Source organism: Engystomops pustulosus, chromosome 6 (assembly GCF_040894005.1).
Source record: "Engystomops pustulosus chromosome 6, aEngPut4.maternal, whole genome shotgun sequence".
NCBI lineage: Eukaryota > Metazoa > Chordata > Amphibia > Anura > Leptodactylidae > Engystomops > Engystomops pustulosus.
Window position 1 is genome coordinate 177,493,545 of NC_092416.1, and position 16,054 is coordinate 177,509,598.

A 16,054-nucleotide genomic window follows, 5' to 3' on the forward strand; every position below is an offset into this window, starting at 1 on the left:
GTTATACCGCCCTACAGTGCACAAGTTATACCACCATACAGTGCTTGAGTAATACCGCCATACAGTGTTTGAGTAATACCGACATAGAGTACTCAAGTAATACCACCATACAGTGCTTGAGTAATACCGCCATACAGTGATAAAATAGTGCAACCATACAGAGCTGAAGTAATACCAGCACACAATGATTAATCCAAATAAATTGAAGACGGGGCAGCACTCCGGAAGTAAAAAGCTGTTTATTCACCCAAAGTGAAGGTGCGACGTTTCAGCCCCTCATGGGAGACATTTTCAAGCAGTAAATATTACAGCCATACAGTCACCAGACAACATTTGCCCCCCCCCCCCCCCATCACTGGGACCCCCACTATTCAGCAAGTTATGCTGGTTGTTGTAGTGACTGGTGATCCCCTACTGAAGATGCGGATCCATGGCTTCATTATCTCTGCGGACCCCCCAGTGCACCTGCACACTTGGCCAAGCAGAAAACTGAGAAATCCTCCCCCACGCCCCTCCCCCTACCTCCACCTCCTCTTGCAGACCACATGAGATGTGCGGCCCCTCAGTCAGAATCAGAGCTCTAGCACAGAGATAAGGACACAGCAGTGTGAGGACACGATCCCCCAGAAGCTACTATAGAAATCCATATGTCACAGTCCTGCTGCTACTAAAAACATACATAAAGGTCTGATTATACATCTCCCATTGGAAATACATAACACTGGCTGCAGAGAGCACAGAGCACAGCAGTGTGAGGACACGCTCACTGAAGCTACAATCCCGGAATATAAATCCATACATCACAGTCCTGCTGCTAATAAAAACATTAACGAAGGTCTGTGTACAACGTACACAAAAGTATGATTACATATTTTTCCAGGGACAATACCTAACACTAGATTCAGAGAGGACAGAGCACAGCAGTGTGAGGACGCTCTCACAGTAACTACAATCCTGGAATCTGAATCTATATTTCACAGTCCTGCTGCTACTAACCAAATAATCAAGAGAAGTTATTTCTGTACTGAGTAAGCAGCCCCCTTTTTAGAAGGAGACCACACTTGCAGATCATCTGCTCTTTGTGAAAGGATCTTTACAAAACCTCTGCTTGTTGTCAGTGAATGGAAACATTGTCATCATCTAGTCTATGTCCGGGTCACACGTTGCTGTTATTAGTGTTACACGTGTGTCAGTGAGAGGTGACAGTTGTCTAGGACATGTCCCCGGGGGGTACACGTGCCCCGTCACTGGTGCTAGACGGGGAAGGTGATTGATGGGTGCAGGTTACACAGGAGGAGGTGCACCTTCATCACTGGTGGAGAGACTAGGAATAACCTGCATACACTGAAGGTCACAGGGGGGAACCAGGCAGGGGGTGCCCAGGGGGGGGCCCAGGGTCATAGAGAGCCGCCGGGCCCCCAGCTATAATGTATTCTATACAATCCAGTCTCTCTGTACAGGTTAGAGGTCACTTGTAGCCCCAAAGCCCTCTGCACCCCCAAAGGTAATGTCCCTGTTGTCCGGACGATGCACTTTTGTCGGGTTTTGTGATTGTTGACCCGGGTTTTTGGCGCACGCGATCGGATAGTGGTGCATCGGCGCCGGCTTGCATGCGACAGAAATCGTGGGCATGGCCGTCGGACAACCCGACGGATTTGGAAAAACCGTGGAATTTAAAAACGGAATTGTGTCGCAAGATCAGCACTCACATGCACCGGGAAGAAGAAGGTGAACTCCGGCGGACCTCGGTGCAGCAGCGACACCTAGTGGACATCGGGCGCACAACCTTAGTGAATCCCGGCAAACCCGAATCCTCATCGGACAATGCACCGCAGGGATCGCGACGGGACCGGGTAACTAAATGTGCCCCAATGTTGGATGTTGATCAACCAGAGCAAAAGATTTATTCCAGGAGACCATAGCAGACATGTAGGGGGAATATACCGTGGGTTCCAGGGGCCCCACAAGATCCTCTATAGGGGGGCCCCGCACCCTCCCCAAACTTGTAGAGGTCCCCCCCTTACCTTGTGTGTGGCTCCGGGCCCCAGCGCTGCTCGTACTCCTCACCAGTGCCTCTTCCTTCTTCATATAGTTAACAATCAGGAATTTGGGTTAAATATTTACTCCAGAAGAAAGATCTGACCCTGATAAGTGCAGGAGAATGGGATCCAGCCGGAGGCTCGGGGTCACTTACCTGTGCACCTACCTGTGTGACTAACAAGAGTCTTCACCTGTAACAACATTTCATGTAGACGTTTATGCAGATTTCTATCTAATAACGGTCATGTGTCAGTGTACACCGTGTAATATTGTATTCATGAACAAGGAGGATCTGGATGAACCTTTTAAGATAAATGGATTGTACAGTTTCCGGGGACCAGTGACGAATTATCAAAAAAACACAAAATGGGGCAGATGTTATGTCTGCGCCCGCAGCCGCTCGCCCGGGGGTCTCCTTTATATAAGGTGCATGTAGAGAAAATCATTAGAATAAGAAATGGGGGGAGATGGAGGAAAGAGCGAAAGCAGGTGAAGGGGGATAAACACACTGACCGGCTGTTATATGGCGTAATAACCTAACATGCCAGGTAGGTACACAAGTCACCAGCCACTGCCAGGTGGGAAAAAACTTGAATGAACCGAAGGAGGAGGACATCAGCAGGTAAGTATCAGCAGGTAGTGTAGGGACAGAAAGTGTGGGCCAAGTAGAAGTTACCAGGTATGGCAGTGCAGGTAGGTGTAAGCACATGGAGTAGTGGAGGTAGGTATACACATGTAGTGTAGGGAAGGATTGGTGTTATCATCTAGTGTAGGGCAGGTAGGTGTAAGCAGGTAAGTATTGGGTAGGTAGGTTATATTATTAGAAGTTATATTCCTGTACATAGGGGGCAGTATTATAGTAGTTATATTCTTGTACATAGGGGGCAGTATTATAGTAGTTATATTCTTGTACATAGGGGCAGTATTATAGTAGTTATATTCTTGTACATAGGGGGCAGTATTATAGTAGTTATATTCTTGTACATAGGGGCAGTATTATAGTAGTTATATTCTTGTACATAGGGGGCAGTATTATAGTAGTTATATTCCTGTACATAGGGGGCAGTATTATAGTAGTTATATTCTTGTACATAGGGGGCAGTATTATAGTAGTTATATTCTTGTACATAGGGGCAGTATTATAGTAGTTATATTCTTGTACATAGGGGGCAGTATTATAGTAGTTATATTCCTGTACATAGGGGGCAGTATTATAGTAGTTATATTCTTGTACATAGGGGGCAGTATTATAGTAGTTATATTCCTGTACATAGGGGGCAGTATTATAGTAGTTATATTCCTGTACATAGGGGGCAGTATTATAATAGTTATATTCCTGTACATAGGGGGCAGTATTATAGTAGTTATAGTCTTGTACATAGGGGGCAGTATTATAGTAGTTATATTCCTGTACATAGGGGGCAGTATTATAGTAGTTATATTCTTGTACATAGGGGGCAGTATTATAGTAGTTATATTCTTGTACATAGGGGGCATTATTATAGTAGTTATATTCTGGTACATAGGGGGCAGTATTATAGTAGTTATATTCCTGTACATAGGGGGCAGTATTATAGTAATTATATTCCTGTACATAGGAGGCAGTATTATAGTAGTTATATTCTTGTACATAGCGGGCAGTATTATAGTAGTTATATTCTTGTACATAGGGGGCAGTAGTATAGTAATTATATTCCTGTACATAGGGGGCAGTATTATAGTAGTTATAGTCTTGTACATAGCGGGCAGTATTATAGTAGTTATATTCTTGTACATAGGGGGCAGTAGTATAGTAGTTATATTCTTCTACATAGGGGGCAGTATTATAGTAGTTATATTCCTGTACATAGGGGGGGTATTATAGTAGTTATATTCTTGTACATAGGGGGCAGTATTATAGTAGTTATATTCTTGTACATAGGGGGCAGTATTATAGTAGTTATATTCTTGTACATAGGGGGCAGTATTATAGTAGTTATATTCCTGTACATAGGGGGCAGTATTATAATAGTTATATTCCTGTACATAGGGGGCAGTATTATAGTAGTTATATTCCTGTACATAGGGGGGGTATTATAGTAGTTATATTCTTGTACATAGGGGGCAGTATTATAGTAGTTATATTCTTGTACATAGGGGGCAGTATTATAGTAGTTATATTCTTGTACATAGGGGGCAGTATTATAGTAGTTATATTCCTGTACATAGGGGGGAGTATTATAGTAGTTATATTCCTGTACATAGGGGCAGTATTATAGTAGTTATATTCTTGTACATAGGGGGCAGTATTATAGTAGTTATATTCTTGTACATAGGGGGCAGTATTATAGTAGTTACATTCTTGTACATAGGGGGCAGTATTATAGTAGTTATATTCTTGTACATAGGGAACAGTATTATAGTAGTTATATTCTTGTACATAGGGGGCAGTATTATAGTAGTTATATTCCTGTACATAGGAGGCAGTATTATAGTAGTTATATTCCTGTACATAGGGGGCAGTATTATAGTAGTTATATTCTTGTACATAGGGGGCAGTATTATAGTAGTTATATTCCTGTACATAGGGGGCAGTATTATAGTAGTTATATTCCTGTACATAGGGGGCAGTATTATAGTAGTTATATTCCTGTACATAGGGGGCAGTATTATAGTAGTTATATTCTTGTACACAGGGGGCAGTATTATAGTAGTTATATTCTTGTACATAGGGGTAGTATTATAGTAGTTACATTCTTGTACATAGGGGTAGTATTATAGTAGTTATATTCTTGTACATAGGAGGTAGTATTATAGTAGTTATATTCTTGTACATAGGGGGCAGTATTATAGTAGTTATATTCTTGTACATAGGGGGCAGTATTATAGTAGTTATATTCTTGTACATAGGGGGCAGTATTATAGTAGTTATATTCTTGTACACAGGGGGCAGTATTATAGTAGTTATATTCTTGTACATAGGGGGCAGTATTATAGTAGTTATATTCCTGTACATAGGGGGCAGTATTATAGTAGTTATATTCCTGTACATAGGGGGCAGTATTATAGTAGTTATATTCTTGTACATAGGGGGCAGTATTATAGTAGTTATATTCCTGTACATAGGGGGCAGTATTATAGTAGTTATATTCTTGTACATAGGAGGCAGTATTATAGTAGTTATATTCTTGTACATAGGGGGCAGTATTATAGTAGTTATATTCTTGTACATAGGGGGCAGTATTAAAGTAGTTATATTCTTGTACATAGGGGGCAGTATTATAGTAGTTATATTCCTGTACATAGGGGGCAGTATTATAGTAGTTATATTCCTGTACATAGGGGGCAGTATTATAGTAGTTATATTCTTGTACATAGGGGGCAGTATTATAGTAGTTATATTCCTGTACATAGGGGGCAGTATTATAGTAGTTATATTCTTGTACATAGGAGGCAGTATTATAGTAGTTATATTCTTGTACATAGGGGGCAGTATTATAGTAGTTATATTCTTGTACATAGGGGGCAGTATTAAAGTAGTTATATTCTTGTACATAGGGGGCAGTATTATAGTAGTTATATTCCTGTACATAGGGGGCAGTATTATAGTAGTTATATTCTTGTACATAGGGGGCAGTATTATAGTAGTTATATTCCTGTACATAGGGAGCAGTATTATAGTAGTTATATTCTTGTACATAGGGGGCAGTATTATAGTAGTTATATTCTTGTACATACGGGGCAGTATTATAGTAGTTATATTCCTGTACATAGGGGGCAGTATTATAGTAGTTATTTTCTTGTACATAGGGGGCAGTATTATAGTAGTTATATTCTTGTACATAGGGGGCATTATTATAGTAGTTATATTCTTGTGCACAGGGGGCAGTATTATAGTAGTTATATTCCTGTACATAGGGGGCAGTATAATAGTAGTTATATTCTTGTACATAGGAGGCAGTATTATAGTAGTTATATTCTTGTGCATAGAGGGCAGTATTATAGTAGTTATATTCTTGTACATAGGAGGCAGTATTATAGTAGTTATATTCCTGTACATAGGGGGCAGTATTATAGCAGTTATATTCTTGTACATACGGGGCAGTATTATAGTAGTTATATTCTTGTACATAGGAGGCAGTATTATAGTAGTTATATTCCTGTACATAGGGGGCAGTATCATAGTAGTTATATTCTTGTACATAGGGGGCAGTATTATAGTAGTTATATTCTTGTACACAGGGGGCAGTATTATAGTAGTTATATTCCTGTACATAGGGGGCAGTATTATAGTAGTTATATTCTTGTGCATAGGGGGCAGTATTATAGTAGTTATGTTCTTGTACATAGGGGACAGTATTATAATAGTTATATTCTTGTACATAGGGGGCAGTAGTGTAGTAGTTATATTCTTGTACATAGGGGGCAGTATTATAGTAGTTATATTCCTGTACATAGGGGGCAGTATTATAGTAGTTATATTCTTGTACATAGGGGGCAGTATTATAGTAGTTATATTCCTGTACATAGGGGGCAGTATTATAGTAGTTATATTCTTGTACACAGGGGGCAATTTTTATTGTGAAAACCAACAAAAATACAATTAAACAAAATACAAAATCATAAATACATTCTTCTGTATGTACAATTAGTATTCAAAATATTAACTCAAAGTAAATTTAACTTATAGTGTCCATAGCTGCTGCTGCTGGAAAGGAAAAAGTTAAATGTAAATTCAATATATATAGAAATTAAACCCCAGACACTTTCCTCCATAATTTCCTATTTCTCTGGTCTTTCCTGATTTCCAGTGATTTTATCCACCTTAGCTCAGACAATATTTGGGATACCACAGCCATGTAGTTATAGTCCTCACTATGCAGGGACACCCGGGTTCTAGCATGCCATTGGTAATACTTTATCACTGTTATTATGAGATACATGGTTCCCGGATCTATATTACCATCTGGAGATGGGACGCCATAGATGACGTCCGGGTACTGGAGGAATTGCAGCCTCGGGATGTTCAGCAGGTCAGACACTTCCTTCCAGATCTTCCTCCCTCCCCAGCACTCAGAGATGAAATGCTCCATCGTCTCCTCCTGCTGACACCCCAGTGGAAACTTCCTATCTGCCACACTCACAAACTTTAGGTTCCCTCTCACAAATAACTTCCCATGTAGTGACAACCAAGAGATATCAAACAACTTGGGGGGAAGTCGCTTCGCATTGAGGAACCTGAGACTCTTCTGTAAGGTGGTGGTCACACAGTCTCTGAGAGCAAGTGGGGAGTGGTAGAAAGCCCGACATATCCTAGTATAGAGATCTCTCCTGGTGTTACTGACAATGTAGGACTTCTCCAGCTTCCACATCCTGACACACTTCAGACCATATACCAGATACTGGGGGAGGAAGCCAGGAGTCCATCGGCCCCTCTTGAGACTGCCGCCTCGCACCCAAGACTCTGCAAAAGGCAATATCCAGTCCCTGACACTACTTACCCACAGGAGACCATTGTTTGAGTCCAGGCAACCAAAATTAACTTTCAGAAACATGGAGTCAAAGAAAACCCTCGGATTTAACATATCCAGCCCACCCTCTCTCCTCTGCAGGTAGGTGATCCCTCTTTTTACTGGGTTCAACCTGTTCCCCCATAAAAGCTGGAAGAACAGGCTAAAGAGCCTAGCGGAGAAAGATTCTGGCAAAGGAAAGACGACAGAGACGTAGAGGAAGACAGGGACCAGGTAAGTCTTCATCAGAGTAACCCTTTCTCTATAGGTCAGCCTCCAGTTCTTCCATCGCTGAACCTTTACATTTCCGGTATCCAACTTCTCTTCCCAATTTAGTTTGGCATTATCTTCCCTCCCGAATTTCACCCCAAGGATCTTGATATGGGTGGAGGCCTTGGCGAACTGTGGCAGATCAAAACCAGGAGCAGTATCCAATGTCCAGAAAGCCTGACTCTTCTCTAGGTTGACCAGAGACCCGGAGGCCTCTGAGTAACTTCTGATGGCTGCAGACAACATCTCCACCTCACGAGGTTCAGATATCACCACAGTCACATCATCCGCGTAGGCGACTACCTTCAAAGGCAGGCAATGGGGGACCGGCACCCCCCGAAAATCACACCGCTGCAGTGATCGCAGAAACAAGTCTATGGCAAACACATACAGCAGTGGACTCAGGGGGCAACCCTGTCTCACCCCTGCCTCTACTCCGAAAGTGTCCCCCTGCCAACCATTGATCAGAGGAAAGCTCTCCGCCTCTCTATACAAAGTTCTCAGCCAATCTATAAATTGTCCCGGAATACCGTACTTTGACAAAGTGGCCCATAGATAATCATGATCAACCCTGTCAAAGGCCTTAGCCTGGTCCAGACCTACAACATATCTCCCACACCTCAGAGCTTTACATCTCTCAAACATCTCCCTTATCGAGATGACTGCTCCAGAGATGTTCCGCCCTCTTACTGTGCCGTACTGAGAGCCTGCCAACAGTGCCGGGGACAAACAGACTAACCTAGAAAATAGAATTTTTGCCAGAATCTTCCTGTCGACATTCAAGAGGGCGATCGGCCTCCAGTTCTTGATGTCACTAGGCTCTTTACCTTTGGACAGCAGAATAAGGGAGGACACTCTCATGGATGGAGGCATCAGGTGATTTTCTAGACAATTGGTAAAAACATCCACAAGGATTGGAGCTAAGAGATCTCTGAACTTCTTATAGAATTCACATGTTATTCCATCAGGACCTGGTGCCTTCTTCAGATGTAACTTATCAATGGCCTCTTTAACCTCCTCCTCTGTTATTCCTGCTGTCAAAGGAGTAAAGTCCAAATCTCTAGTGTCAGGACCTGGAGTTGCCTCCAAGAATTGAGCCATTTTATCCTTATCCAAAACCTTCTTCTGAAATAACTCAGCATAGTAGGATCTCACCACCCCCAGGATACCCTCCCGAGATTCCTGCAAAACTCCCTGGGAGTCAGTGAGACCTGTGATCGATTTCTTAGCCACACGTTCCCGGCAACTCTCATATGGATCTGGCGTGACTACGTTTCCGTAGTCTCGCTCCACAACCAGGGACGTGTAGCGGCTGTACTGATACTGCTTTATTTCAGATTTCAGTCGGTCAATCTTTTGTTTTTCATCCCCACCCGCCGAATAGAGTGACTCCAATTCTCTACGCAGCTTGAGATACTGGCTGTACTTGCTCTTCCCCTTCTTCACTGACAGTCTCTGTAAGAGGGACCGGATCTCCTCCTTGACGTCCTCCCACCAGTCAGATATGTGGTTATAGAAATCCACTCTCTCCATTTCACCCTGTAGAAGAGAATGGACATGTTCCTGGACAAAACCTTCTTCCAAGAGACTAGAGTTAAGTCTCCATAACCCTCTTCCCATATCAGGCCGCTCACTAGCACCCAAGCAAAAATATAAGGCAAGGTGATCTGAATAGGGAACACACTTTTCGCTCCTCTCTCCTATGACCTCCATAGGACTCACCAGCGCCAAGTCTATCCGGCTAGATCTTCCAGCACAGGAGTAGGTAAATTTGGGTTTCCTACCACCCTGCACAAACACATCAGATAGACCTGACTGCGAGATTATAGCATTCAAGACCTTGGAGTCCCTGGTGAGAGGTCTACCACTGGATCGATCACTAGATGCTCTGGTGGCGTTAAAGTCACCCGTCATGATTACAGGCACAGATGTAAAGAGATAGGGTTTTACCTCATTAAACAGATTTACCCTTTCAGTCACTGTCTGTGGACCATAGATATTAATAAATCGGAGCCTCCTACCTCGGATGGTAACCTCCAGCACCAGACACCTTCCCATCAATACCTCGGTAAGTCTATGTAGGGTAACATCGTGTGTATTAAATAGTATGGAGACCCCGGCACAAGGCTCCACAGACAGCGACCAGAAGGATGGACCTGAACGCCATTCCCTCTCTGCTTCTCGTAAGAGACTAAGACTATTGAGATGAGTCTCCTGTAAGAAAAAGACATCAGCGTCCAGATATTGGAGATGTTCATACACCGCATGTCTTTTCTTCCTTGCCCTAATGCTGTTTACATTAGTCGAGATGACTTTAAGGTGAAAATCCGCCATTAGAGCCATAAGAAGAAGCAGAGAGAGTAACCCCATCATCATAAGTCTGAGTCCGAGCCCTCCTGCTGACCACCTGTCTCCATATCGGATTCAGATTCTGGCCCTACTGCCTGAGGTCTCCGTTTGGATGGGGGATCTATATCTGGCTCATCCTCATATTCTGCTACCATTCTCTGCAATTCACGTTCTAGTTCTTCCTCCGCATCTGACTCTGACAACACACTAAACCTGTTTACGGTCATTGTCACATCTGCCGTTCTATCCACCCTCATCCTAGATGATTTTTGGACAGTGGTCCACTCACCCTCTGGCTTACGGGTGGATGTATCTTTCTTCCTTCTCTTTGTAGAAGTTGGTGCTGGAGAAGGAATGGGCACTGAGGGTGGTACAACCTGAGGGACAACCTGTTTGTTCCCCTCAATGATTTTTGTTTGGGACTGGTCTGGTACTGGTGTGGTTTTAATCTGAGGCTGGTCTGGTTCTGGCATGGTGTTTATTTGAGGCTGGTCTGGTATGATATAATTTTCAACGCACTGAGGTTCTGGCCCAACCTGAGCTGACCCTGACACCACAGCCTCCTCCTCCCCCAGGTCATCTGCCCCTGCCAATAGGTCTTCATCAGGGAAGGTCTTACAGATGTTATGCCATGCATTGGGACAATCCCTGTGGGCATGCCCGATCTCACCGCACAGGTTACACCTGATGTTTTGGCAGTCCGCACTCACATGGCCGATATTCCCACACAGGCTGCACTTGACCACAGAGCAATTACTGGCGATGTGACCGACCCTACCACACTTGAAGCATCTGCGGGGCTGACCTGGATAGAAGCATACCCCCTTTTCACGACCAATGAAGAAGGAGTTGGGCAGATGCTGGGTTATGTTATTATATTGTCTTAATTTTACCAGGACCTTCCACCCTCCTGTCCAGATCCCGTCCTCATCCCGGGTCTTGGTGAGCTCTGACATAAGGTCACAGTGTCTCCTGAGCCAGATGACAATATCCTGCGGGGGCACAGCTTCATTCCAGAAGATAATGGTGACAGTAACCTGGCCAAGTTTAGAGATGGGGATGAAGCTGAAATTATTCCACCCCTCAGCATCCCTATACCTGGGGAAGATGGCCCAAAACCGGTCCAAGTTACACATTAACTTAAAGCTCACATCGTATCCCTGGCGGTCTGGGAGGTTTATAACTGCCAGGATGTCACTTGGCGAGAAACCCATCTGGTCACATAGCAGAGATCTCACAACAAATCTCCGGTCAGGTAGGTCTTCCTTGGCCCCTTTGTGCTTAAACCTAACCACGTTCCTCCTCTTAAAAGCCTGACCGGTGTAATGTGAGCCGGACGTAAAGGATGGTGCACCCCGGCTCCAGGCATTGCCAGAGGAGGTCTGGTCAGGACCGGTACCACGCTGTGACTGGGGGCGCTGCTGAGCACCTGAAACAGGGGGGTCTGCGCCACCATCAGGAACTAATGGAGAAAAGTCCTGAGCACTGGACTGCTCTACCACCTCCCCACCATCAGCCTCCATGTCCCCAGCCTCCATACACTGCTCTGACTGCTCTATAACAACATCCCAGACAGGTGGTGAAGCCCCTTCCGTTGGAATATTATCAAATACGGAGGTATCAATACAGGGATTAGTTATATCACAGACATTGGCAGCAATAACCACAGACATATCAGCAGTATCAGACACATTAGGACCAGCAGAGTCTGTAACATTAGGATCAGCAGAGTCAGTAACAGGCACAGCAGAGTCCTGATTGTCCTGCTCTGGTGTCACCTGGGAGCTCTGCTGCGCTGCTGCAGTGTTACCTTCAGGAACGTCATCTGAGTCTTGTGGTGCACCATCACCAACTGCACCATCAGTCAGGTGTCTCTGTTCTTGCTGCAGATTGCAGGCTGCTGGGACTTGTAGTGCCTCTGCTGTAAGTGGCTGATCACTGGCTCTGTGGTAGGGGAATGTTGCCGGCTGCAGTATTGGCTTTAGTTGGGTCTGCTGGACGACATCAGGGCAGGTCACGGGTGCAGGATATGATGGTCCTCCATGTGTCTGTGCCTGGAAGCGCTCCTGATTCCTGAAGGTCTCTGCCAGGGGTCCCATCTGCTCCAGGACTGCCTCAGTTTGGGTGATGTTGTCTGCGAGCTGCTTGGCCAGTGTGGCCAGTTTCTTGTCCAGGAGCTCGTGTCTCTCAGGATTCGCTGCCTTCAGCTTGTAAGCGCAGTCGATGTTTTTCTGCAGCAGCAGTTTTTGCTCCTTCAGCTTCTCCAGTCTTTTCACGAGCGCTGGGATCTGATCAGCGAGGTGCAGCTCAGGTGCACGCTCAGCCGCAGGACTGGGAGAGGCTGCAGGTGCACGCTCAGCCACAGGACTGGGAGAGGCTGCAGGTGCACGCTCAGCCACAGGACTGGGAGAGGCTGCAGGTGCACGCTCAGCCACAGGACTGGGAGAGGCTGCAGGTGCACGCTCAGCCACAGGACTGGGAGAGGCTGCAGGTGCTCGCTCAGCCACAGGACTGGGAGAGGCTGCAGGTTGGTTACATGCTGAGGGTAATGACTTGCTGCTGGGTCCGGGCCTCTGTGCCGCTGGTGGGCTCTGGCGCGCTGCGGCTGTCACTACTGGGGGATGACATTGTCCATGATGGGGACTGGGTCCCACTTTCCTGCCAGTGACAGCGCTGGTAGCAGCTTGAGGCCTCCCTGCTGGTCTCACCTCGGTCTCCACAGATCTTACAGTCTTGTTTCCTCCACTCCCAGACCTGGTTCTCTCAGGCCGGATGAATACAGACTGTTGCAGGTTCTCCAAGATAGTCTGGCGCTCTAGAGATGTCCTCCTGTGCCTGGATGGAGGTGTAGAGGGCACAGCTGAGGCCTGTGATGGAGGCTGCCTCTGCTCCTGCACAGCTTTCCCTGCTGCCTGACCCAGCGCTCTGGTCTCACTCACTGCTTTTTGCTGCACATTAACACTGGGAGATGGTTTCACCAGACTGGAACTCACTGCTGCTTCTTGCTTTTCCAAAACATTCACCTTCTTTCTCTCACAAACTCCAGCTGTACTGAAGCCACTGACATTCTGCACCTTACTCACAGACTTCACTTTAGGATTTGCATCCTCAGTTTTTGGTGTCTGAGAGTTTCCTCCCAGAGAAGGCCTTGGAGCCTGGGCCTTGCTTGGGGAAGTTCCCCACCCAGGGTGGCCCCGCCCTGGGCTATCTCCAGGCATTAGGAGACTTCAGGAGCTCTGCTCACACACAACCTCCCAGCAAGGGGGCAGTATTATAGTAGTTATATTCCTGTACATAGGGGGCAGTATTATAGTAGTTATATTCTTGTACACAGGGGGCAGTATTATAATAGTTATATTCTTGTACATAGGGGGCAGTATTATAGTAGTTATATTCTTGTACATAGGGGGCAGTATTATAGTAGTTATATTCCTGTACATAGGGGGCAGTATTATAGTAGTTATATTCTTGTACATAGGGGGCAGTATTATAGTAGTTATATTCTTGTACACAGGGGGCAGTATTATAGTAGTTATATTCTTGTACATAGGGGGCAGTATTATAGTAGTTATATTCCTGTACATAGGGGGCAGTATTATAGTAGTTATATTGCTGTACATAGGGGGCAGTATTATAGTAGTTATATTCTTGTACATAGGGGGCAGTATTATAGTAGTTATATTCCTGTACATAGGGGGCAGTATTATAGTAGTTATATTCTTGTACATAGGAGGCAGTATTATAGTAGTTATATTCTTGTACATAGGGGGCAGTATTATAGTAGTTATATTCTTGTACATAGGGGGCAGTATTATAGTAGTTATAGTCTTGTACATAGGGGGCAGTATTATAGTAGTTATATTCTTGTACATAGGGGGCAGTATTATAGTAGTTATAGTCTTGTACATAGGGGGCAGTATTATAGTAGTTATATTCTTGTACATAGGGGGCAGTATTATAGTAGTTATAGTCTTGTACATAGGGGGCAGTATTATAGTAGTTATATTCTTGTACATAGGGGCAGTATTATAGTAGTTATATTCTTGTATCTAGGGGGCAGTATTATAGTAGTTATATCCTTGTACATAGGGGGCAGTATTATAGTAGTTATATTCTTGTACATAGGGGGCAGTATTATAGTAGTTATATTCCTGTACATAGGGGGCAGTATTATAGTAGTTATATTCTTGTACATAGGGGCAGTATTATAGTAGTTATATTCCTGTACATAGGGGGCAGTATTATAGTAGTTATTTTCTTGTACATAGGGGGCAGTATTATAGTAGTTATATTCCTGTACATAGGGGGCAGTATTATAGTAGTTATATTCTTGTACATAGGGGGCAGTATTATAGTAGTTATATTCCTGTACATAGGGGGCAGTATTATAGTAGTTATATTCTTGTACATAGGGGGCAGTATTATAGTAGTTATATTCTTGTACATAGGGGGCAGTATTATAGTAGTTATATTCCTGTACATAGGGGGCAGTATTATAGTAATTATATTCTTGTACATAGGGGGCAGTATTATAGTAGTTATATTCCTGTATATAGGGGCAGTATTATAGTAGTTATATTCCTGTACATAGGGGGCAGTATTATAGTAGTTATATTCCTGTACATAGGGGCAGTATTAAATTAATTATAATTGGATCATATGTAACAATTTAACACAATAATAATGATGAATCTATAGAAACTTGTTCCATAGAATCTATGTATAGGGAATGTCACAGATCTATAATGAAGCTTTTCCTCTCTTTTTAAAAACTTACAAGAAAGTATCAGTCAGGGACTTTTATTTCTTCATGTCTTTGAAACATTTCTAGCACCATCATAAGTTGAGCTTTGCTTCTTATACATTATCATTCTATACATTGTATGCAAAATGTATGTCCATGAATGTAACTGCTTATGAATCCGTTATTTCTTTTTCTTACTCTTTGTTATGACTTTGATTTTTTTTTTCCGCCGTTTGCTTCTCTTTCGCTGTTATATACTTATGAAAACTTTAGTTAAATTGCTTGAACACAAGTTAAGTTTTGAATTCAACAACCACTTTCATCCTGAGCCTCCTGATTCATGTGCTTAGTCGTCTTGCTATCAGAGAGGGTCTTTGAGGAGAAAATTGAGTTTAGAACATGGAATGGGTCACCCAGACCCTCCGATCCGGGGAAGATGACCTTTTCATTCAGGACATGCTGTAACGGGCAAAGGGTTAAGAATATGTTCTACCCCAGACCCCCGGACCCCCTTGTAGAACTGTGTATTAGTTTTAGGTTTCCTTAGGAAAAAGGGGAAAGGATCAGTCTCCCGGGCGGATTTATTGCTCTTGGCAGCTATTAATTTTCCTACCTTGGGAAAGTGAAGCCTTATAAATGAGATTAGCATGGTGAAGGCGGCAGCCGAAGTTTCCATTCCTTCCCCTCTCCCCTCCTATCAGGTATTGGTCCCAGCATCCCCCTTGTTTTGTCTATCCCGGTAACCTTGCACTCCTCGGGTTGGTGAACCTGTCTGCTGGAAGCTGGAATTCTGCGCCTGATTGTATTGTGGTCGACCAAGTCTTCCTGTTGGAAGCCAAACGTAAGACGATATCCTTGTGCCCGGACCAAGGAATCGACTGAATTAAAGCAGCTCGAAAACAGAGCCCAGGAAATTTCCAACATTGGTGCCCATTGACCTTCCCTTGACTCCAAGCTTCAAAGCCGGATGGTGGCTGCGCAGAACCCCCGACGCGCGGTGGATCATCGGGGGTCCATGAAGAACGGGTCGGACGGCTATCACTGATTCTGATTTTTATTTTATTATAAACAATCTATTACTATCTATCTATATATTCCAAATTCAAAAAGAATTCAAAAAGTTTTTTTTCAAAAACACTAAAACAAAAACTTTTAATCACCA